Below are 24,074 nucleotides of genomic sequence, written 5' to 3'. Positions count from 1 at the left end.
ATGACAAGTAGTCTCCTAAAGGTAACCTGTCCTGTAGAATCTGAAAGCGTGTGGGTAAACTTCTTGTATAAACTTACTCCCACTTTAAACAGGTATTTACCACTGCACAACTTATAATATCATGCACCGGTGACTGGAAAATGTTACATGACTGAGTTATGTAAAACTTTCAAATGTTGACACATTTCATCCCATAATAACTCAAAACAATTCACCCACCATCTCTCATCACAAAAACCTCTTTATATGGAGCAGTGGCAAACACATGGTAGAAGAAGCACGGTTTCCAACAAGGTATTCTAGATATGTGCACACAATGAGACCAAAAGATGATACTCTTAGGAGAAAAACACAAAGACCCAATGTCTAAGTACCTCATCTTATTTATTTATTTATTGCCAGTCCTGGGGCTTGAACTCACGGCCTGAGCACTGTCCCTGGCTTCTTTTTGCTCAAGGCTAGCACTCTACTACTTGAGCCACAGCGCCATTTCTGGCTTTTTCTGTTTATGCGGTGCTGACGAATCGAACCCAGGGCTTCATGCCTGCTAGGCAAGCACTCTACCACTAAGTTTCATTCCCAGCCACTCCTCATCATATTTATATAAAACAATATAAATATCGAAATGAAATCCAAGATAGGGAAACAAGAGACCTCTCATTTCCTTTTTATTTATTTATTTACTTATTAGTTTAGAGTCCTTATTTTTGAGGATTCTGTCTTCTTGTCCTTATGTGTGATGTATTCGTGTGTACATCTTTGGAAGGGCTGGGTACAGAACTTGAGGGAAAAAGGGTGGAAAACAACGCAGCAGTGGAGCTCACTGGACACTAATGAAATGCACTATACAACTCGTGGGTGTTGATGGGAAGCGGGGGACTGGGAAAGAGTTAGGGAATAGAAGACGCTGTACGGAAGGAAATGTACTCATGACCTAACTTGTGTCATTGCAATCTCTATGCACCACCTCTATAAGAACAATAAAGTGAATTAATAGTTCAAAAAATTCTGTTTTTTTCTCCTTGGAGTTCAAATTTTGTCATTAACAACAGGTCAATCATTTGATACTAACTTTAGCCATTGTCACAAAAAGACCTGTCGTATGCCCAAGTTTAAGAACTAATTACTCAGCTATTCCTTCAAAGAAAGATGATGACCCATGGAAAAGCAACTAGTTCAGTCTATAGCTTACCACATTCTCCGTTTCCCAAAGCCTTGGACATGCACAACAACGGGAAACGAGCACAGGTTGCTATCTCGCCCACTGAGGGATACAGAATAGTACAAGAACGTGCATTAGAGCAGGCACTCAAGGCTGTAAGTTTCGGGTTTTTGCACGGCTTCTCCAATAAACATAGAGCATTGTAATTTTTTTGTTTTCCTTCATTTTTTACTTCACATGTTTCATCAGGTGTGGGCAGTGGATACAGTAGCTTCCAGGAAATTGGGAGTGCCACCAGGGTTCACAGGAGGAGTCTGAAGTTACTACCGCCGTCATTCTGTCACCACCATCTTCCACACCAGCCGGGTGGCAAACAGAGGACTCATCTGAGTATTATGAGGAGAAAGGTCTGCCAGCCTTGAAGCCAGGAGGAGGCCCACCCCGGAAGCTGCTGCTTGCTTTCTTGGCTAAGCAAAGCAGCTTAGATAAGCAAACCTCATAGGAAACGCCATTTCATTGTAAAGGACTCATTGAATAAATCAAGTAAAATAAGTCAAGTCAAGCTCCCCTCACTTTTGTTTAGCATAGAGATAGTTGTTTCCTTTAAAAACAAACAAACAAACAACACAGCGATTACGATCATGTACTTATTAAAAACCCTATTTTTTTAATTGGGGGAAATTTACACCTTCAAGAAAGTAGACAAAGGAAATCAAGATCATTCTCCTACCTGAAGATAAGTACTGTTAATACCCGCAGTGAACATCTTTCTCCCCTTTGTGTGCATTTATACTATTTTGCAATCTGTCATTTTTGAAATCTTAACATTGTCTTGTGGACTTGTTTTTTTTTTTTTCTTCATCTGGTTAAATATTTATGGGAGACATCGGTCTAAATTATTCAGTTCCGCTTCTGACAGGCCAGACATCACCTTCCGCCTGCGGTGCAGCGGGGCTGGGCGTAGCGAGATGGTTTGGGAGCTGATGATCTGGTGTTTCCGGGCTCTTGGTCCCTGGGGGTGACCTGGCTTACCTGCCGGGGATAAGGAAGCCAGCCTGAGTCCTGGTGGCTTTGGGCACCTGCGGATACTCACCCCCCCATCCCCTGAGTTGGCTCCTTGGTCTCCTCTTTCCCCTCTGCCATGTTTTGCTGTTTGTTTGGTTCTTTTCTCTTGCAGTTCCTACTGTTGCCCTAGAACCAGTTACCCAAGGATGTGTGGATGTTGGCTGGAACTCTTAAGCCAGCGTCAATATGTTAACCTTCCCGTCAGGGATCTGAAACCAGCCCACCTCGATTCTTGCTGACGCGCAATTCAACCCCAGCTTTTACACCTCTGTCTACCCAGGGACACAGAACACGCCGTAGCCAAGAGTGTCTACAGAGCTGGACACAGCAGCACAGCTAGTTCTGCATGGATTTCCAGAACTTTGTTCTACTGATCTCTGAGTTTTGCAGAACCATGGGGTTTTTGGTCACGATGACTCTGTAGTATAATTTGAAATCAGGTAGTATGATTTAGTCAGCATGCACAGGATCGCAAGCAAAAGGTCCTTGGTGATGCCTTATGCATTTTAGATCGTTTCTTTCTGTGAAGAATACCATTGAAAATTTGACAAGAATGACATTGAATCTGTCAATGACCTTCAATATTATGGCTGTTTTTTATCATAGTAATTCTATCGATCCATGAACATAATAGGTCTTTCCATCTTCTGGTGTCTCCTTAAATTTCTTTCTTTGTTGTTTGATAGTTTTCCCCAAAGAGGTCTTTCCTCCTTTTGGTTTTGCTTGTTCCTATGTGTGCTCCTTCCCTTCCATTAAAAAACAATCTTTCCAGGCTGTTATAGGTGGGATTATTTCCCTTGTTGCTTTTCCAGTGTACTGGTGCTGGGTTTTGATGCTCGTATTGTATCGTATTCTACTATTTTGCTGAGAATGTTTATCAGATCTGAGAGTTTTCTGAAGCAGTTCTAAGGGTTTCTTTAGTACAGGATCATATGGTGTATAAATCACAGCAATTCTTGTTCTTCTTTCCTATTTTCAGCCCTTTAATTTCTTTCTCTTGCCTTATTTTTCTGGCTATGTGCTCAAGCATCCTGCTTCAGTTTTATCATTTTGTTCTTTTAATGTTGTCATTCAGATAATTTAAATTCTTTTCATAGAATCCAAGTTAGCATGGTTTCCTTTTATGGTTCATTTTTTAAAAAATCAGAATGAATAGCATCATATTATCGTGTGAATCCTTCTGATGGTCATATTGTTTTATAGTTTTACTTGACCTATGATCCTGATAAGAGTGATTTTTGTTGTCTTCTTAATACTTCTATTTTTAAATACATGTGCAAATGGGTTCCAACTCCAACATGTTAGTTTGGGTGTACGTGTCTTGACCACTGTCATCCTGCTATCATTTTAGCCCCTCCTATCTATCCCAAGACACTCACTCCATCAAGTTTCCTTGTTTCATGATCACCCCTGTACTTTGAATACTATGACTGCATTAATCCACCATTCCTGTCTCTGTTTTTTTTGTCATCTCCCCTTAATACCCAACTCTCTCAGACAAGATGTATTTCAGCTTTCTGCTAGTCATTTCTCCAGACTGTTTGTTCATTGTTTAAAGAGGTTATATCACAGAAATCCACCCTCTTTGTATATCATACTTTGGTCAGTTTGATCATGTGTGTATGCATAGTTAATAGTGCACAGAATTCGTATGGATTATATTATTTATTAATTGACATATGGATTTCATTAACAAATATTCATTAATTTATGTAACAGATGAGGTTCAGCTTGAAGTTTTTTCTTTTTAGCATATATGTTACCAATATTTCCCAAACCACTATCTTCTCCAAATTTGTGTCTTCGAAACTTTGATAATATGTCTAGAAACTTTTTGTAAGATTCTTTTGGATTTTCTGCAAAGAAAAAGTCCTTTCATGTTGCATGCCCTTTACCTCATTTTCTTACTTCACTGAGATGGCTGGTTCCACTGTGCCAGCAGCCATTACGGTTCTGTAACTAGACCCCCATCGGTAGGAAAGAATGACATCTTCCACCACTAAGGGTAATGCTGGCTGCAGGGTATTTCTGTAGCTTACTTCATTTATTTTTAAATTAGAATGATCCATTTTTGTGGACCATAAGTTTTGTTTGGTTTTTGCATGAAGAAATATTTAATTTTGTCAAGTTTTGTTTTCTATTTAAATTGACCTATCTATGCATCTTTCTGTCTTCACTATTTTAAAACGCTAGACACATTCAGGGTGTAGTATTGTCTGTTGATATATCTGGATTTTTATCTCTAGAATTGTTTTCTAACTGTGCTGAGGATTAAACACAGCTTTTTGGTCTTCCTAGGTAAACTCTACTGTTTAGTTACTCCTCAGCCAGACCATAGATTTTTTTTTTTGAATTTTCTTGAGGACCTTTGCCTTTATTGGAGTTTTAAAACCTACTACTGAGTTTTTTTTTTTAATTATAACCCTCGTATACATTTGTTCTTTCCCAATGAATTGTAATATGCCAACTTAAAATCACACCCAACTTCACATCACACCCAACTTCACATTAGTATTTTACCATGTCAAATGTATTGTAGAAACCTTGCCACTTTGTAGATTTTTTAACACTTTATTTCCTGTTATATTTCTCCCCCTTCCCAGACACATCATACATAAGGATACTGAAAGACCACTGTGTACCATATTATAACTTTTCAACCTATTATTGTGTGTATTTTGAAGATCTTAAGAGAAAGAATAACCTATTATATTTTCCAATAATTTTGCTATTTCCACTGCTCTTCTTTCATTATAGACATTCCAGATTTTCTTTTAACCTCATTTTCCTATTATTATTAAGCATTCTTCAGGATATTATTTCTGGATACGTAGAAATAAATTCTTTCTTAGTTTTCTTATGGAACACATTTCTGCAAAATTTAGGAGAGTGGGGTAAGGGTGGGTAGGAGAGGAATCAGTAAGAATTTTGAAAGAGATGACACTGATCAAAATATATTTTATTCATAAACCAAATTGTTAAATGGCAACTCCTTTGCACAACTACTTACACATAATTTTTTAAAGTATTTCTTTCAACTTTATTCCTGAAGGACATTTTCATGGCTAGGTTTCGAGGTGGTTAGTTATTTCCTTTAGCTCTTTACAAATCTTGCCACTTTCCTCTGACCTCCATGGTTTTAGTGGAGAAATCTCTAATTATTCATATTATTCTTTTCCTTCAGCTATGAATTCATTTTCCTGACCACATTCAGAATTTTATTTTGTATGTTAAGTTCTCAGTAGTTTGATTATGATGCGTTTGAGAATGAATTGCCTTGAGTTGTTTCTGCTGGGAGTGTATTTAAGGAATGTATTGTTGAAATACTTGGGCAAACTGGACCATGCAAAGGCTAGATCACACAAAGCCAGGAGCACATGGAGATAACTCTGCAGATTTGACCTCTGTAACGAGAGGGACAAGAAAGTAGGGCTAAGAGGAAGAGCCTTAGACTCTTCTAAGTTCTAAGAAAGGTTTGGCCAGTTTGGTGACTGTCCTTGGTCCAAGCTCAGTGGTTGGTAGATTTCTACAACTTGTAGACCTGGGCTTGTGTATAGTTCCTCCACTATGCACGGTCTTTGGCTAGACGTGTGCTGAGATGCATCCCCACATAAATGTTGGTGGATCTAGAGGTTCAACATTGGTGTCATCAATGAATCTTCCTTGCAACAGGACGTTGGGGTGGCATATCATCATCAGTGCCTTCTGACTGTGTTGTCTGACTCATTCTGTCCAATTTCACCTTGCACAATGGCCTACAGGCAGTGAACTATGGGGAGTGGAGGATGACAGACAACAGCAGCTACCAGTGAGAGAGCCTGGACATTGTTCAAGTGGACAAGAAAGCTCCGATATGGGATATTTCCCTCGTAGAGTCAATATAATGTACTTAATTAGTTCTGGTGTATGGGATACAAGTGAAAAATAATCCACACTTTGAGCTTCCTTAAGCAGCTCAGAAACGGTCATCTAATAATGAGAAACTTAGAAATTCTTTTACCAAAAAAACACCAAGGAGAAAAGAAGATAGAAATAGAAGCCGTTGAGTAAGGAACTGAGCATTTGTTTATAAGCAGTTGAGATCTAGAGGGAGGGGGAAAGGAAAGCTCTCTGAGGAGCGCTTGTAGTTGTTAAGAAATGACGGAGGAAAATTAAAGGTTGCCAAGCATATGAAAGACCAAGACCCAGGGGGAGTGAGAAGATTGGCAATTACCTAGTGGACCTTTGCCACTGCCAGAGCTGATGTTTTCCATCGTCTGGGTCAACACAGCAACCTCATATGCATGTGTGACATGACACTTAATTGGCAGGCGAGGTCAAATCTAGCCTTGGAATCATTCATGAAAACGAATCCTCAGAAGCTCAGAGTTTTCAGAAGTGAAGGGTCCTCAGAGATTCTCACTTTCTCCTCCCTACAGAGGAGCATGTAAATAGAGGCCAGGTGGTGATGTGGGGAACATATTCCAAAATCACGATTCCTTTCATCTCAATAACAGCAACACACCTGACTCTCTGCCTGGCCTCTGCCGCTCACCTCTGAACCTGGTTGAAATGAGCGTCCCAGACTGCATTCCAATCTCCCGAACGCCTCTGGGAGGAGAACTTAGCCTGTTATTAGACATGTTCTCAAACTTCACAGTCGGATGACAGCTCCTCCAAAGGAACACAGTTGGTCCTAAAAGAGTTTCAAGAGGAGAGAGAAGACAGGCTGCCGAGTATCTTTCCCTCCATCACCTGCCCCAGCCCTGGAAAATTTGGGCATCATCTACAATGCACAGCGCCAGACCCATCTCCCAGAAGCTCTTCAAGAGCTCTCTGAGGCTGGGAATATGCCCTAGTGGTGGAGGGCTTGCCTTGTATACATGAAGCCCTGGGTTCGATTCCCCAGCACCACATATATAGAAAACGGCCAGAAGGGGCGCTGTGGCTCAAGAGGTAAGAGTGCTAGCCTTGAGCAAAAAGAAGCCAGGGACAGCGCTCAGGCCCTGAGTCCAAGCCCCAGGACTGGCCAAAAAAAAAAAAAAAAAAGAAGAAGAAGAAGAGTTCTTTGATTTTACCAACAGAACTGATGTCTTCCTATCTGAACACTGTGTTTGTGTTTCTTTTAGAAGTCTTCAGCTTCTACTTTGTATTAAAATTGGTTTGTCTAGCCAGATATGAGTAGCTCATGCCTGTAATCCTAGTGGCTCAGGAAGATGAACTCTGGGGAGTGACATTCAAAGCCATCCCAAGCAGACAAATCTGAGAGATTAAAATTATCGACAATTAACCAGCAAAACCCAGAAGCAGAGTTGTGTCTCAAGTAGTAGAACAACAGCTCTGAGCAAAAGAGCTAAGCAAAACTGTGTCAAAGTCTGAACTCAAGGCCCTGAACACACACACACACACGCACACGCACGCACACACACACACATGCACACACACAAAATGGTTTGTCCTACTACTCAGTCTTGCCTTTGTAACATACAACTACAGAGTTTCAGCCATAGATATCAGCACCTATTCCCACTCCTATGGGGGCTGCTGGTTGGTTCTCCTCTAGGTTGTAGCTCTGTGGGACTGAGACCTCCGTGATTCACCACTCCTGGAGCAAGGACTGAGGCTGATAGGACAATGCCACTGCAGGACATAGCGCTGTCACACATTAGGCTTGAGGCGAGTTAGAAGAAGGCATCAGTGCCGTTCAAAGCTCTGACCTGGACTTGAAGTCCTTTCTTCCTCTCATGGAAATGGAGTCATTGTGGTTAGAACTTTATAACTTCCCCCAGGACCAGCAGGGAGTCACACGGCAATGCAAGGAGTCCAGTGTGTGATGGAATCTTGAGACTGGTTCTGCAGCCCACTGTGACTTACCCACCGGCTTTGAAAGTAGAGCTTAGCAACCATCACCCCTCTGACCTAGCCCTGAATCTGGCACCGAATCTGGAGTCGGTTATACATTAAGTACTGAGCTAGCACATGGGTAATGACTGAGCATTTTCTTCAGGATAAAATATCAGACAGCTCGCTGTTTGAGAAGTCTGCAAACTGATCTTTTTCATCTCCATTTATATATAGACATTTACTGCTTTCTGGAAAAGAAATTTTCTGATCTTAAATTTATCCTCAAAGGTTCTAGCTCCTTTTGCATGAGCTCTGAATATGTAGGTATCAGCCTGGATGTGGGATGAGGCATTGAAGGCTTGCAAGATTAGACCTTGTCCATCCAGGGAACCCTGGCTTTGAACCCTGGCCCTTCAAATAACAAAGCCATTGGCCATAGCGAGTCACTGTAGGAACGCCGTACCCCAAGCACAAAGGTGCCCTCCTCCTGGCGTTTTCAGACTATGAAATCTCACTTTGAGTGTGAGCTACACCTATAAACTCTATCAATAAAGACTATGTGGGAGCAGATGGGATGTTAGATGATTCAGTTAAACAGACCTGAATATCCATCTTGCTGGCATTTATCTCCAGTGCTTCATCCATTCTTGACCAACCACCCACTCAGAGTTGAAGCCTGCCAATCACCATGGGTGTGTGTGACCTTAGCAGAAAATGCTGACCTTGACACTGAACCGACGGTGGTAGAGTTTGAACCATCCTGTGCGAGTCTCTGGACTCAGCTTTAACACTGTAGACCTTGAGGCCAAGGTCCAAGCTCTGAGTTCTAACCTATGGAAACTATAAGATAATACATGTTTTACATTGTTTTTAAGTTACTGTAATTACTTACGTGGAAACTGTGAGTTAATGAATGTGTCCTATTGCTTTAAGTGGCGAGGATTCGGGACTGTTTGGTACACAGTAATCAATCATCTGTACAGGTAACGTGTGCATGTTCACGACACTGAGCCACTGCCTCAGTTGGGCCCTCCTAGACTTGCACTCGTTAATATTTCAGCACCCACCCAGTCTCCACAAGCTCCCATTCTATGGGATAAATGAAGATAATAAATAACATCACACCACACTCATTCAGTTCGGATTGCGATGCCACATGATTTCCTGCCAAATTTATGAATGAACATCTGGTTTTCAGAGCTTTCTGGATTTCAGGATTTTGGATAAACGTTTTTGGACTTCTCATACAGTCCCCCAAGGATATCACTAGGATGAGAGGCTACGGGGCAAACTCACGCAACAGGCTGCGAAAGTCCTGGCTGTTGAGCCTCGCTATGACAGACAGTAGACCAGCCACCTGGGGCAAGCCCACGGCCTCACACTCAGAGGCTGACCCTCCACCGGGCAGAAGAATCCAGAAATGCAGAGCCACTCGGCTAAACAGAGCCCGGGACGCTATTTGCCAAGCTGATGGGGAAAGAAGCTTCTAGCCACTCCACATTTGCTCGGCACCTGTCACGAGCATTGTTTTGAACTAAAAGAAGGCATGAATGATTCACCAAAACCAGGACCCGAGCCAACGCTTTTGTGGAGCCTCTCCCAGTTCCAGGGCTTGACTTCCAAGAACACAATTTCATCCTTTCAAAATGTCATCAGGAACCAAATTAGGAACTTACGAGACCACATAGTGTGCGGGCGGTGGGGGCCACGTGGAAAGGTCCTCCGTCCCTGGGGGGACGATGGCCCTCAACCTGCCAGCCTCCCCATGATGAAGGCTGCGTGGAACTCCAAGGGTCCCCTTACCTCATCCCAGGCTGGGTGTAGATGGGGTGTCTGGATCTTATCATTCCCGGGGAAAGCTGGGACCACACAGGCACTGTGTCTACGTTCGCAGTGGGATCGAAAAGTGGGAGGCAATCTGTACAGAATTCAACAAGCCATTGCCACATAGAGTTTACTTAAGACGTATGTGTGAGAATGGTTTTACTATTTAAGAGTAGAAAGTCCACGATTTTCTTCTTCCCTTCCTCCAAGCTTCAGGCTGAGCATTTGTTTATTTCACTGACAAACTTAGTTGTTGTATTTTTTAAATCGCCAGTGTATCAGGAACTCTAGAATAGCTGCAAGTGCTTATGGATAGATGTTCTCCTGAAGTCACCCCTCAAATTCACACCCACTAAAAAAAAAAAAAACAACAACTGGGCTTTACAACCTGGAAAAGTGTTGAAGAATTCTGAATAATGGTTTGGGCAGTAGCTTAATTTTAATAAGGCAACATGGCTGCAGGTGATTTTCTTTGATTTAATTAAGTGAACGGTGGTATTTTTAAAGAGGCTTTATTACATAGAAATGAAATATGTATAAATTTAATTTTTAATTGCGTCATTACAGGGTGGGAGGAAGCAAACTGATTTCTTTAATTTACTCTCTTTGCTCAAGAAAAAGTCAAATTAATCATATTACAAGTGCTTATGAGTAATTGATTTGATTTTTTTTTGTACCCTAATAAAAAAATGATAGTTAAGGCTATCCAGTTTGTACTTAATCTCAGAACCCCATATGACCATCTTTTGGTAGGTAGGTAACAGCCATGAGAAGTTAATGGTACACCCTCCTCAGAAGAGAAGTCATTTGGTGCATTAAAACTATAGGAGAAAGCTAGGCATTTGGTGGCTCATGAACAGCAATTCAAACTACTTGGGAGGCTGAGGTCACGAGGGTTGAGGCCAGCCTGGGAGGGGAAAGGTTTTCAGGGATAAAGCTATCTTCTTTAGCTGGACTCAGTGGCACAGTGCCATTCATCCTAGGTTAAGCAGGAGGCCGAGATGGGGAGGGTTACAGTGCCAGGTAGCCAGCCAGAAATGTCCGTGAGATTCCCAGCTCCCCAGAAGGGATGCTGGACTTGGTGGCTCATGCTGTCATCCCAACAATAGAGAAAAGTGGGTGAATCGTGGTTCATGTGTGTACCTGGGTAGCAAGCAAGACCCTATCTCAAAAAAAGGCCCATGAAAAGAGTGCCGTGGCTCAGTGGTAGAGTGCCAGCCTAGCATGTGCAAAGCCCTGAGTTCAAACCTTAGTACCATCACCCCCCATACACACACACACACACACACACACACACACACACAAAATGCCCACAGGGATAAGGTATAGAGTCCTTTGGTCTTTGCCATTATATGCATGTATATATTATATAATACGTGTGTGTGTGTATATATATAGATAGATAGATAGATAATGATGTTAAAAATGCATTCTACTATAAACAATGAAGAATGTACAAAGAAAAAGTATCACTTCTGCACTTTTTATAATGTGGATTGTAGGTTTTCGTGTACTTGGCAAAACAGATGTTATGTTAGCAACTGTCATTACTCACCATGGAGTGCCGGCTTCCTCACTCTTGTCAGTGAGGTTTTGGAGATAGGTGATTTTCTTGTCATGGAGTTCTTCAGAAGGCTGAGGATGTTTAGAAACCTCTCTGGCCTCACTCTAAAGCCACTAGCAGTGAACCTTCTCATGTTTTTTTTTTTTTTTTTTTTTTGGCTAGTCCTGGGCCTTGGACTCAGGGCCTGAGCACTGTCCCTGGCTTCTTCCCGCTCAAGGCTAGCACTCTGCCACTTGAGCCACAGCGCCACTTCTGGCCGTTTTCTGTATATGTGGTGCTGGGGAATCGAACCTAGGGCCTCATGTATCCGAGGCAGGCACTCTTGCCACTAGGCTATATCCCCAGCCCCACCTTCTCATGTTTTGATGATGGAAGAAGTCTAGGAGTTGCAGCATCACTTCTAGGGGCAAGGTCACCCCAAGGTGAGACCTACCAAGCTATCATATCAAGGTGCTCATGAGGCCCAGAGGAGCTAAGCCACGAATGGGATGGCGTTACCCAGCCTGCAGGTCTCCACGGCAGGACTGACTGCCCATCTATGTGTCCAAGTAGACCCGTGCCTCCATCCAAGGAAACAAGATGGATGGGGAAAGGTCAGACGGACTCTAAGACACAATGAGGTTGGCAGTATAAGAACAAACTTCCACAAGTTATCTTCCCAGGCCAATAGGTTTCCTTCGGTGGAAGATGGAGCTGGCATTTCCTGTGGATATGACGCCTTGAGTGGAAATGGAGAGGCCGAGGACTTTGTTGATGGTTTGCAGGGCCGTTGATGAGAGCAAAACTCAGTCATAGGCTTGACGGCCCGAAGGCATGATGGACATTCCGTCCACTAGACCACCGACGAGTTCTTCTGGGAAATATTATGCCTGCGATGATTCCAGGGAGGGAGGAGCTGTTCTTCCTCCCATGTTAGCCAGTTCTCTGGGGATGAGTCAGTGGGAAGTAGAAAGGATACAGACAGGGTACATGGTAGGCTTCCGATCAAGAGTCCCATTGCTACAACAGCGAGCTCAGCCAGTCTCAGCCTTGGCCAGGGGCCTGGACCTTGCACACACTGGACAGTCGGTCTTCTGGCAGGCATTCTTGAAGAACACCTCTCTTCTCTGCCATGAAACTGGATCCGGCTCTTCCTGTCGCTGCCTGGCGAACTTCATGTGCTGAGGATAATATGGGAGGGGCTCACTGAGATGGTCACCCACACATCTCATGCTCCCTCCCCCCCAGCCCCCCGTCCAGGTATTGATAATTAATGGCAGGCAACTTGATTTTTGGATGTGGAAGGGTAAAGGGAGCTCAGCCGTGCCCATTTCCAGAAACCAGAATGTTTCAAGCCTTTTCACAGATGAGTGGAAGAGGCTCAAGGATATCAAGTGACCTTTCAGTGTGACAAGGGTCCGTGTTTCATGCTGCTAGGAACGCCAACCACATAGCCAGAGTTGCCTCCAACTTCCCTGGCTGCCAAAAGGATGGTTGGGACACTCATACAGCGATGGATTAGTGCCCCACTCCATGTCACCCCCCCAACCCCACATGAAGGGGCTCTCTTCCCAGTTCCTGACCACAGTTAGTCATTTCACGGAGACTGTTCCCACATGTCACATTTATCTGAGACGTGATCGGGTGGTCACGCATATATGCTATTTCCCACTTACTGTGCGTCCATTTCCCACCCTCTGAGAAGGGTTATTACGGGATTTTGCTGGATTTGGTGAAATATCGGGTTTATTATATTAAAACATATCATGTTTTCCTGGCAGTTTGTTGTAGGAAATGAATGGGCCTAATTAAAACCAGCGGAAACCTCGTGTGACTTCCCTCCTGGTTTGGAAGGTGGACTTCCTCGCGTTATGAAGGGATGGCCTGGTGCTAAAAGTCTCTCAGGGTCCCCAATCAGTGTGCTTACTGAGCTCACTTGCATTCGGATGCCTGGAACAAGCAATGTTTAGATTAAAAAAAAAAGAAACAAAACAAAAAACTTTCCCTGTTTGTAATTAAATCAAACTGTTGTTCAGTTTTTCCTTTGGATTTCCATATGCTGACCCATGGCATCTTTAAGGGACACGTTTTACAAGCATACATGGGGACTAGGGGTAATTATATTTATTGAGAGGAATTTGGCTGAAGAATTACCCCACAGCCCAAATCCTAAAGCAGCGAGGCCAAAGAAGATTCCGTGCTTCTTTCCTCGGCCATCTGCATTGGTAACAGGGGACTCACAGAGCCTACTTGGCATTTGTCACCGAGGGTGCTGCCACTCAGCTAGAAAGGAGAAGGAAGAGGGGGAAAATGACTTCCCCTTCTTCCCCACAGTCTCTCTTTCTCTCTCTGCAGCCCCACTATCTCCTTGGGACTCAAGTAGGCCAAGCACACGGCACACAGAATGGGTTTTCCCGTGTCTAGAACTTACCCACCACGAAGCCTTTTTCCAGAATCACTTTCCTCCATTCAGAAAATAGCACTGGATTGGCCATCCAGGGGTGTTCAAGGGTGGGAGGGGTCCGGACTGGCTGGAGTTGTGATGCCGGGTCACCAGTCCAATCTCACGAGGGGGAAGAAGAATCAAGTGGTATCTCAACTCAAATCCTAATCTCATGGCCACAATCCCTTGTCTGTGTCCCAGGAAAGCAAAGCTCCTAGAAGATTGCCCTGATGTGTAAGTGTGCTTTACCTGAATCACGATCAAGCCTAGCCCTTGGATCCCACTACCCAGAGCCCAATAATAGCTCCCAATTGTACAGCAGGCAGGTGCACACATTTCAACATGAGTGAAAAATCATGCCTGTCCTGAAATGCAATTCCTCCTACAGGAATCTGTTTTGGAAGTCAGGGGGAGCCCACAGGTCACTGGCCCTTTAAGGGAGTCCATTATATTTAAATCTCAAGACACCCAGAGATATGGGCCTTCATGCCCCGAGCCCAATTTTCAAGCCGATTAAATGGGAACTTGGAGGTAAAGGAGCTTGCTCCAGTGTCATCCAGCTCTATGTAGTTTGTACTGAGCTTTGTTAATTTCTTCTGAAAATCAGCACTCATTCCTTGGGAAGTAAGGCTCCAGAAAGAAACAGCAGAGCCCCCAACCGTGCCGTGATGTACTGCTGCCTTTCTCATAAGGCATAACAGCTATTCAGCAAAAAGGAATGGTGTCTGTGAGCTTTGGTTTGGAGGAAATGGAATCATGCTTTTGATGAAATGAAAAAAGTAAATTCTACAACAGGGTGTTCTACATATGATTATGAGTGCCTTCCACCTTGGCTAATATTTTATATTATATGCAACGAGCACACATTCCCTTGTAGAAAAATGCAATTATTTATAAACTATCAACATTGACAAAAGACAGGAGAATAATTGTTCTGGTTTAAAAAAAAAAAAGAATTTAAGGAATTAACAACACAATCAGCATCTCTACCTCCCAAACTGGGGCTAGCAGAGCAATACCAGGTCTAGTATCAGAACCTGCACATCCATTAATATTATCACCAGTACATCATAACTAACATCACCATCTCTAACCAACCCAGCACTGCCATTCCCAGCACCACCACCACAGTGCCAACAACACCACTACCACCACCGTTACATCATCATGCGTTGTCTCTCCCACCACCATCAATATCACCACCAGTACCACCACCACCGCATCGTCAGCATCAGAACCTGCTTTGCCTATTTCATCATCATGACCACCAGTGCCATGATTTTTGTATTACTGGCACCACAACCGTAAACTAGAATCATCTCTCCCCCACACCCCACTGACTACAATTATCACCACTATCATCACCAACATCATTACCAGCACCATGTCACTACCACCGTGATCACAAGTACTACCGTAACATCATCCTCATCACCAAAGCCAGTGTTGTTTTTTCTCAACATGATCACCACCCTTACCACCCATACCATCACCACCAATACCCTATCTACTACCTGCACCACTATGACCGCCAACCAGCATTGTCTCCCACACCGTTACCACCATCATTACTACCATCATCCTTACCACTAATATTACTACTACTTCCATCATTAATATCACCATAAGTACAACCATACTACCATCAGCACCCCCAAAACAAGCAGTGCTTTTCTCACCATGACCGCCACCACCACCATCACTATCACCATCATACATCACCACCCCTACCATAACTGTCTCCAAATCATCCCCACCACTATCACCATTGCCACATTGCCAGTATCGATCGCTGTCACCAGTACTTACCACCACATGCACGGGTTCCTCTCCTCATCACCATCAACAATGTCACTGAGGGCTTTGCCATTCAAAGACCCTAACCGGGCCATACTTCAGCAGAGGCTGATAAAACCCTCCAGCTGCCCATGGAGGCTCTGGTGAGGTTATGGAGCGTGATTTGTTGGTGTTAAAGATAACCTCTTTCATCTTGGTGTCCCCTGGGATGAGGACAGTTCTTGGCACTAGTAGGTGCTCAGTAAATGTTTGATGAAGAACAAAATGAATAAAGCAGCATATGTTAACCATAAGTGTGGCTGAGTCTCGACTATGACTTCAGAGCCACGGGTTGTGCAGATAGATGGAGCTAATTTGTGATGCTATGGAGACGCCATTTTCTTTTCATTAGCGTCTGCATCTGGTGCCTTTGTAGCTTGTATTAAATGCCATTTGTCATGCTATGGTCTTAGAAGGGCCCCTGGACCCTGGCCTCATAAAACAAGCTGCGCCCCACATGTCCATTCAGTGTCATGAGAAAGGATTGAAGATAGACGAGCCCCGTGCTCTGATCTCCTCCAGACTCATCCGTGTCCAGTTGGGGAAACTGAGGCAGAATGTGCTTATGCACGGGTACCTGGGCTTGCTCTTTCCTTCATTGTAGTACCCTATCATCTTGTCTCTTTTCCACAGGGAAAAAGACAAAGAGCAGACAGTCTTTCACTTGGACGTGAGACACAGGCTCAGTGTGTGTCCCAGTCTTTCCTCGGAGCAGCTCGTGGAAGTAAGCGGACATTTTTCCACTTCATGGATGAAGGATTCGAAACACTGGATGGTTAGAAACTCGACCCAAGTCACACAGCTGCTGGCGAATTAAACCTAGGCCTCTCTAGTTCCCACACCCACTTCCTTCCCCCTTCCCTGGCTTCAGTGATCTTTCTCAAAGACAGGGATGTGGCCACGGTCTCTCATCAGTGCCCCAGTGGTTCCCCTACATGCCATGTTCCCCATAACCATTGGTGTTCTGGAGTTTAGTTTGGTGCTTTTGGGCCCAACCCCCCAACCCCGTTGGGCTTGCCCAAGCCTTGTTGCCCTCCCTTCAACTCTGATCCCTTCCCTCTCCACCCGGAAGCATCCTTACCCTCTGCCTTGCCCTATCTTAGCCTCCATCTTTACTTCTTCACCAAATGTGCAAATAGACCTCTGTGCTTGATCCCCAGCTCTCCCCCTCACCATATTTATTACGGCCCCATAAAGTTAGCATGGCTGGGGCCAGCCAACCCACCCGGCCAGGCCTGCCCTATGGGACGTCCCTCCCTTATTGCTCCTCCATTGGACTGCCAGGACCCAGCAGCTATCAACGTGTGTCGCTCACCTGCAGCCCCTCTGGAGCTCCTGGCCAGTGGCAGGGCTGGAACACAGATGCTCATCGAATGCCTACTCAGCCGCCTCTTCCTTAGCCTTCTCAGCTTCCCTTTGTTAGAGTAATAACTGGCGGTCACATCTGGAGACGATTTAGTTTCTACAACTGCCTTTCTCAGAGACCAGAGGAGGAGGCAGGCGAGCGTCTTGTGCCCCTTCTCTGCAGATGAGAAAAGAGCAGAGAGATCACACAGAATCAGGGTGGGAAGGCAGGAGGAAGAAGCCATGGGCGGATCCTCAGGTTTCTCACGGATGTGTGCTTCAGGTCACTTTCTCGAAGTGCCTGGATGCTGACGAAATGCCCCCACGTCTGTCTTTTTTTTTACCCCCCCCTTTGAGTGAGATGACAAATTACATTCACTATTGTCCTAAAGTGGTTTTCATTTCTGATTACTTAATTTGCCCAGTGTTTGCTTTAAATGGTTTTCCACGCCGGGCTGTAGATGTTTGCGGTTGACTTTTTGACATTATAACACTTTAGTACAAAGGGAGCTACAGAAAGCAACAATGAAAACATTTACTAAGTATGTTTATAATCAAATATATCCTCGGTAATTTAATTTGGAGGAAGCGGAGAGCCCAGCATTACAAACAGAGGGCTCGTTAATAATTCATAAGTCCTCAAGTGAGAGTACGGCGGTGGTAGAGATCCAGTAAGGGGCCACGGTGACCACCGTGCTCACGGCTCAGCGCTACCCACCGAGAACCTGGGATGCTCCCAGACCTTCCGGGGCATGGCTGTGAACCCTGGTCCCAGGAGCTTCCTATCCCGAGGGGTCTGAGAGCGGCAGATGAATTGCGCATAGGACGCCAAGGGCCTGGTTCACCACCCCAGGTCTAAGACAGCGGGACTTCCAATCTATGTACGGCAGCCCGGGCAGCAGTCTAGCTAGTGCCCCTTAACCAAGGCCTTGGCCACATATTTTGTGGACCATCTGGGACCCAGAAGAATGGAAATATGGGACGCACACTCGTTTTTTTGGGTGTTGTCTTTTTTGCTCACACCCTACAGAGGGTGTGCTCCCGCTGGAAGTGGTTGTCTTGTGAAGTGTGTAAAGGCTGGACACCACTATGAGAGTCACCGGGTCCTAGCAACAGTGACCATACAAAGGCTGAGAAGAGCAGGGGCCAGGATGGGTGTTCAGGGCAGGGCTGGGGTTAAAAGTGCACAACCACACCAGAATCTTTGTGAATGGCTCCCTGCCTATCCAGGAACGACAGTGGATGTGCCTCCTCGCACGTTTACATACTTTCCAGACTAACACCAGATCAAAAAGATGGGAGCAAGAGGCTTGGTCAAATTCTTTTTTTTTTTTTTTGCCAGTCCTGGGCCTTGGACTCAGGGCCTGAGCACTGTCCCTGGCTTCTTTCCGCTCAAGGCTAACACTCTGCCACTTGAGCCACAGCGCTGCTTCCGGCCGTTTTCTGTATATGTGGTGCTGGGGAATCGAACCTAGGGCCTCGTGTATCCGAGGCAGGCACTCTTGCCACTAGGCTATATCCCCAGCCCTTGGTCAAATTCTTAAGGGTGTCATTAAAGAATTTACAGTGGGTTTTGGAACCGGAAGAGAGAAGAAACCAAGAGTTCATAGATAAAAAAACACAAACAACTCTCACGTACATGAACGTTATACAAACTCGACTCACAAGCTAGGGACAGGCAAAATAAAACTACAATAAGGAATGTGACTGAACGGAAGTGGGAAGCTCACCGAATCTTGAGTACCCCGTAGGGGGCATTGCAGAGAGCTGTGCACACAAGCGGTTGTGGCTCACCCGCAAGCCTCAGCTGCCTTATGGGTGGGGCATTCACATTGCTGTCTCCTACAACAACCGCCCGTAGACACTTTGACCACTTGAATCTGTGGCGAAGATGCTGTGGAGATACTGACTACCACACTCCATAGAATCACCATACGGTGAAGGCCTTAACTAGACCCGCGAGTAGGAAAAGGTTTCCACAAATTTTATGAGACGCACACATACACAACACACACACACACACACACATGCCCATGAATAGAACAGAGTCCTCAAGAAACAGTCTTCACCTTTTTCTCAACCTCGTGTATGCGTTTGTTCACGCACAAATGTGTTTGTGCATGAATAGAAGAGCAGGCCTACCTCCTGCCCCTGCCCACGGCTGATTCGTCCTTATGTCCTCGGTGCTCGGGCCTTGGGGATGCCAGGACCCATCTCAAGCGCAGGGTCCGGGGAACAAATTGGCTTCTGCAGCCCAGAGCCCCTCACTCCCTCACTCCCTCTCTGGCCATTGGATGTCATGAACTGCAGCAGTCAGCACGGAGGAGGGCAGTGGCTGAAGCACCAAACGCCCCACACCAAGGCCCCCCCGCCCCTCTACCCCTCAGTACAATTCCCCACCTCAAGGGGAATTTTCTGCAGATTTGGTGGGGAGTACCCCCGTCCTAGAGCTCCCCCCATTTCATCAGCACAGGGCCGGTAAACATTTCTGCACTTCAGGCTGAGTGTCTGAGTGCTTCCTACTTAAACATCCCCAGGGACATAAGTGTGCTGTTTCCCGATGGGGGCAGTTTGAATCGCGGGGAAGTTCAGCCACTGCCCACCCGGCAGGCCTCCTTCCAACAGAGCCCACGCGTCCTCTGCTGCTCTTCTTTCCGGGTTCCCCACGACTCACCCATCACCTATCTTGGGGGACTTCTCCCTTCCCGTCTCTGTGGGATAAACTACCAGCCAGAGCCCAAGATAAACTATGAGATTTTGAGAACACCAAGTTCAGATGCCCTGTTGTAATTCTTTAGCCAATCGGAGATAGCTCATATACTTGATAGTCAATCATTTCATTTCAAGGTGACCTTTATACAATGTTATGCTGTCTGCTTCTCACGCTCTCCTCCCCGAGGATTCTCCCTGCACACATTCGGTATGGCTTCATCCTCAGGCTTCAATACGGGAATGCCACATGTGGCGTGGCTGTTGTTAACATAGCGAGGCTATCACCCCCTTCCCCGGGAGCCTACCACTGGTAATACACCCCAAGAGCATGGAACACTGTGGGTGGTCTTCTGATCCTGTGGATGAAGTCAGAGTGAGGGGAAACTGCAAGTGCCTTCCAGAACTCTAGAACTCTTGCTGTGCCTCCAGTTCTTGTACAGCACTGGGGAAGGGGACGCTCGGACCCAAGAACTGAGCCTTGCCTGACTTGGACTAGCTCTTAACTCGCTCTCCGCGTTGAGCGATGACCTCTTTACACGGCTTGCCTCCTCCCCAGTCTTATGGCAACCCCTCATCACCCCTCCTCGCTAACCAAGCAGATGTTTACCGAATGAGCTTTGACTGTGAAACACACACATACACATACACACACACACACACACACACACACACATCCTCCATGTCACAATGGTACAACCCTGGCTAGTCCTTCAATGAGATGCTGATTGGTCGAAGATGGCTTCCAGTAACTCAGCCTTTGTTTTGTAAAAACATTATTACAACATTGTATAACACTTGAGAAATGTTTCAAATTTAGGCTGGCTGGTGATTTCGCAGACTAGGGGGCTGGCATATGGAGTCTGCTATGTTCACGAGGCTGTGGTTTTATTGCTGGCATTGTGGGCAAGAAGGGATTAGCAACCCGGGGGCCCCTCCTCATACGCGCTGGCATGGCCGCCAGGTACGGCTCCCTCCTCCCCCAGGAGCCGAAACGCGAGGGGTACATGGGAGAGATCAGATTGAGATTTGCTAGGGCAGATTGTTCCTCGCAAGTGTGGCACCTATACATCGTGTGTGTTCATTCACTCTGCTTTGAATCTTCCGTGGGCCAGGTCCAGGCATATGTAAGATGTAGAAAGGTCTTTTCTTTTCTTTTTTTTTTTTTTTCTGAAAGCACTTGGAATCGAACCAAAGATATATAAGTAAGAATAAAAAGTGCCTGCCGGCCTGATAGCTGCCTGGCACAGGGGGACATTTGGAAGCGGCTGCGAGGGGTGGAGGGGCTCACAGACCAAGGGAGGGCTGATTCACATTTAGGATCTTCTCTTAAGTACACATGTCTAACCGCTCAGTTACTACTTAGTAGGAGTCACAGGAAATAGGGATGAACGGCGACTCCAGGCAGACCTTAGTGGGCAACGCGGGAAAGGCTGAGGGCGGCAGCTGCCTCTGTCTCTTCCCAGCGTGTCTGGGGGAATCACTGGCTTGGGCGGCCCTGGGCTTTCAGCCTTCTAGAGGTTCACTCTCCCGCCCTGCTGTGAGCCCTGGGGGCTTGTTCTCCATCATGGTCTGGTGTCTTACTTACCCTTGGTGGGGGATGGTGCATGACCACGACTGAACAGAAGGCAGGAGGGTCCCTCTGATTCTGAGCTCTGGCTGGCATTCCCCGCGGGAGTTCATGTCACCCGCCGCCACTTGCACCGCCTCAGTTTCCTTGTTTGCAAAAGGCGGGAGCGAGCTGACGTCTGCCTGAGGAGCTACGGCAAGGATCGAGTTATTCCCAAGCGCACGAGGGCTTGGTGCTCTGCGAAGCGTTGCACTGGTGACAGCCAGACACACATGATCTGGGGTCCTGCTTAGGGCGTCTGGCAGCCTTCCTGTCGGGAAAGCTCTGAGGCTTGGAGGAGGCCATTCATGTCGAGGCCATCTCTTCCTCCCCAGCGAGTCCTCATTCCTGTCACTAGCGCTGCCCTTCAGACACACGAGAAACATGGACGCCGAATTCCCATGGCGCAAGGGTTCTCCCACACCCACATTTTCCGTTATCTGGGCTTTTGAGAATATAATTCCGTGTACGAAGGAATGATCTGATTCTGTGCATCCTAGCAGCCTCCCATCTCTGCAGAGAGTCCTCCTCTCTTTTGTAAAAATGGACATCAGAAAGGACAGCAATGTGCTCTCTGATGCTCACCTGTTTCTGGCTGATCCAGTCTGGAACTTTCCTTGACTGTTCTTCGAGGCTCCCCAGCAGGTGTGGAGGCCCAGGGGAAGGAACGTAGGGTCTGTAAGCGGAAGGTGAGGGCATGTCTTGGTGTAGCAGCACCCACAGAGTAAAAGGCAGGGTTCTCAGCAGCCCTTCCTGAAATCAGCCAGGCACTGAGTCCCCTCCATCAGCTGAAGGTCTCGATGAGCTAAAGGAGTCGCTGGGACAAGGTTAATCATCTCAGAAGGATGGTGAAAGGAAAACTCAGAGCTGAAAAGCGAGAGACTCCTGGGCACAGGACCCTGACCTCCCGGAGAGCCTAGGATGTTGATGTGAGACCTCCGCCTTCCTCAGGAGCCATTCTGTGCCAGCCTTTTACCTGTCTTTCTTCTCTTGACTCTAATATTCTACCACGCAAATAACGGACACGGAGGAAAAGAGAAAGGCTGGAAATAAATGTAGGTCTTTCTGATCCCACCCTTCCTTGGTGTTTCCTTTTCATAACCACAAAGCAACCAAGATGGGGAGGGAGGGAAACAGTTTGGAGACGATCTCCAGTTCTGCCCTCTTCCTGCCCCTCTCCCCCAGTTTGTATACCCTCCCAGAAGCTCTGCTCTGGGGTCTGGTTAGAAGGGAGGCACTTGTGTTGTATTCAGCACTAGGACAATAGTCACTGGATACTCAAGAAGGTCAGAATCGGATGCAGGAAAGCAACAACCTCAAGCCAAAATACAAGAGAGGCATCAAGGAAACCCGAAACTCAGGCTGCCCGTTTTCTATAATTTTCCGAACTTCTTATGTGTCCACTTGGTCTTCAATTCTAGTCTTCCAATTGATCTTTTCCAAATACCCTTTGCATAGCTTTGCGGGGTGGGGGTGGGGGGGGAATGATTCTGGCCCCTTCTTCTTTTTTGGGGGGGGCAGTCCTGGGGCTTGGACTCAGGGCCTGAGCACTGTCCCTGGCTTCTTTTTGCTCAAGGCTAGCACTCTGCCACTTGAGCCACAGCGCCACTTCTGGCCGTTTTCTGTATATGCGGTGCTGGGGAATCGAACCCAGGGCCTCATGGATACAAGGCAAGCTCTCTTGCCACTAGGCCATATCCCCAGCCCCGGGCCCCTTCTTCTTAATTTTCTTGCATGTTTTTCAAGCACTTCACAAATGCTTCTTACGCGAGTCAAGGAATGCACGACTCAATCAAGCACCACATCCAGAGCAAGACAAAGACAGAGGGAGAGGAACCAGGTTGGGATATGGACAAGGAATGGAGAGAGGCAACGGGAAGAGCTCCAGTTACTGGTGCTTGTGGGATCCTTAGGAGCCAAGAAGCAGCCTGGAGAAGACGGTGAGACGGCAGCCCGAGACCCTGAAGCCAGGCTGGCTGGGGTGAACTGTTACGAGGGACCACTGGCCGTGTCTCTCTAGGGCAATCTGCTTGCAGAAGAGAGGCAGGCACGTGGCTGGGAAGGGATGAGGGTCTCGTTCAGCGAGGAGGGCTGCTGGGGGGGGCTGTTTGTGGGACGCTGTGCAGAGGCTCTGCTGGGTATGGAGAGGGAATGAGGGAGAGACACGGGCCGGTCGGAGTTGGAGGGGAAAACAAGCCAATCTCATCTCTACTTGGAAGCCATTAGTGGGTTTGGCAGGCAGCTTGCCATCTACTTCAGAGGACCATGGTGCAGATTAAGGGAGGCTGGATGCTAATTTGCACATATGGAAATGCTTTTTCTCGCCATCGATGGCTCTGTTGTGGACAGATGGAATTAGCGAGAACTTCGAAGTCGTGAAGGCAAACACATCAAATAAAGAAAAGAAAGAGAGAAGAAAAGCAAGCCTTCCCTTTTTTCCCCCACTCCCTTTCTGTCAGCTGCTCTCCCACTTTTTTTTTCTTCTTTCGCTTTCTTCTTTCAGCATTCCCCTGTCCTTCTCTCCTGTTATTTTCCTTTTCTCTTGTGAGACCTTTCAGACTGCACAGGAGTAAATAAATATTGCCCCGAATGGCTTTACGCATCAATAATGTATCGATCCTATTTCAATTGCAAATTGTACGGCAACAGCTCGTGTTCCTGCCCCCCCTCTTGCCCCCCATACCCCACTTCAGAGCAAGTGGGAATCAGGTGCCAG

Source organism: Perognathus longimembris, chromosome 14, assembly GCF_023159225.1.
Source record: "Perognathus longimembris pacificus isolate PPM17 chromosome 14, ASM2315922v1, whole genome shotgun sequence".
NCBI classification, from domain to species: Eukaryota; Metazoa; Chordata; class Mammalia; order Rodentia; family Heteromyidae; genus Perognathus; species Perognathus longimembris.
Note: the sequence above shows the minus strand (reverse complement) of the source record.